General features: G+C 42.8%; 1 pseudogene; it reads left to right on the forward strand.

The window, feature by feature from the left end:
• The first annotated feature begins 584 nt into the window (after window positions 1-584).
• Window positions 585-1,963, forward strand: LOC139475187 (uncharacterized; annotated as a pseudogene).
• The last annotated feature ends 321 nt before the right edge of the window (window positions 1,964-2,284 follow it).

Below are 2,284 nucleotides of genomic sequence, written 5' to 3' on the forward strand. Positions count from 1 at the left end.
AGTCGCCTTTTACTCAAGCGGGGGTTGCTGAAGACCTATTCTAACCCGGATCTTCACGTTGGGATACGATGAAATCCATCTAAAAAGTCAGCAAGCCTGACCACCTGTTTCAGTTAGTCGCCTCTTACGACAACCACAGACGCCTGTTACGACATGCATGGGTAGCTGAAGACCTATTTTAACTCGGATCTTCATGCCTCAGTTAATGCATGTCATCGTATCTCAATTGCAGTGAAAGAACGATGCACATGTTGTCAATCACTGGATTGTCTGGTCCATACTTGATTCATCCTACAGCTGGAATATTATAGGATGCTGTGTTAAACAACAATCAAACAAAATACCAGTATTCTTGTTCTAATGTGGTCACCATATGCTTTCATTTCTTGAAGTATTTTTTCACAGACAGGATTTGAATGGAACTGCCATTCAACAAAGCTGCTTTTGGTTGGTTGGTTGGTTTGTTGTTTAACGCTGCACTCAGCAATATTCCAGCTTTATGACGGCGGTCTGTAAATAATCGAGTCTGGCCCAGACAATCCAGTGATTTACATCATGAGCATGGATCCACGCAATAGGGATCGATGACGTTCATCAACCAAGTCAGCGAGACTGACCACCCGAGCCTGCTTTTGGAGAAGTACAGGGAGCACAAAGACAAGTTTACCAAACCTGCGAAGAAACCATCCGTTTGGCGTATCATAGCTAGTGAAATGCGAAAGTTTGGATATAAAGTTCTGTTTTCGGAAGCCTTAAGAAAAATCAGGTTTCCGAAAATCAACTCGACCCATGTGGTTCAAGGGACACATGGATCAGCAAAAAAAAGAAAGAAAAGGCTAGCCGCATTTAAAACAATGCATGATGAAAACATGGAAATTCACAGAAAAAAGCCCGAAGAACTGCACCGCATGAATGCAGCATTCATGCAATGCTTAACTAACCAGAAATGAATGTTGTAACGCAGTAGAAAAGGCTCCTAATAATATTCAAAGCTAATATGTATTCACTCAAAATGGCTATTGAAGAGTATACACATTCTTAAGATTATTCTACTTCCATGCTGTTTCAGGTCACTTCATATTAACATATGGTCGTGTGCTGAATCGACCCGTGAAGATTCCGGGGTAGAATAGGTCTTCAACAGCCCATGCTTGCCGTAAAAGGGGACTATGCTTGTCGTAAAAGGCGACTAACGGGTTCGGGTGGTCAGGCTCGCTGACTTGGTTGATGCATGTCATCGATCCCAATTGCGTGGATCGATGCTCATAATATCAATCACTGGATTGTCTGGTCCAGACTTGATTATTTACAGACGCTGTCATATAGCTGGAATATTGCTGAGTGCGGCGTTGAAAAACAAACAAGCAAACAAACATACTGCGGCCTGAATGACCACATCGATCTGCCAAGTCAACCGCAAGTCGTCATAAGTGACTAGCCCCTATTGTCACGCCATGGAAACAAGCGGTGAAAGAACATGTTCTCTCCCAACGAGGGACGCTTGGCCGAAGCAGCTGCTGAGAACATACAGAAAGTTAAAGAAGGGATATTTTCTAAGAGTTTTCCGTACATGAAAGAATGGCTAACAGAGGCTCCAGCCAATGCTCTGGACTCCGACACTGACTTGCAAACCTCAAAGGAAACGTTATTTTTGTTTGATAGATTTCATGAAGGAAATACAAAATCGGAAGAGGAATTGCTAAGGCATATAACGTTTGTTCCCGAAATGAAAGGCACAATACATTCGCAAGTAGAAGAACAATTACACAGGGAGATGAGCCGCAAGAGCTACTTCCAAGATGCGATGCCACCCGGAAACTACATGTTCACCCTGCGGTTGCTACTACATTTGCACAATCAAGAAACGAACAAGAAAATGACAGAAGCAATTAAAAGAAAACTGAACCCAAACATTTCGTATGGTGAAATACGCCATGACAGGTTTGCCCGCCTGCACCTTTAAGGTAAGAAAATTATAGATGACATTCCATGACATGATCATATTTGAGGTGTAGGGAGGAGTGAGTATGGATCTACGCCGCTTTTAGAAATATTCCAGCAATATCACGATGGGGGACACCATAAATGGGCTTCACACATTGTGCCAATGTGGAGAATCGAACGCGGGTCTTCAGCGTGACGAGCAAACGTTTTAACCACTGGGCTACCCCTCCGTCCCTATGGAGAAATGAAATACTCATAGAATAACCCACGCCGTGAAATAAATGTTGCTTTAGCGAGGAACTGAAAACATTAATTTTACGAGTGACATTTTTTCCATAAT

The sequence above is a fragment of the Haliotis cracherodii genome, unplaced genomic scaffold (genome assembly GCF_022045235.1).
Source record: "Haliotis cracherodii isolate W230 unplaced genomic scaffold, xgHalCrac1.p SCAF_3, whole genome shotgun sequence".
Taxonomy (NCBI): Eukaryota; Metazoa; Mollusca; class Gastropoda; order Lepetellida; family Haliotidae; genus Haliotis; species Haliotis cracherodii.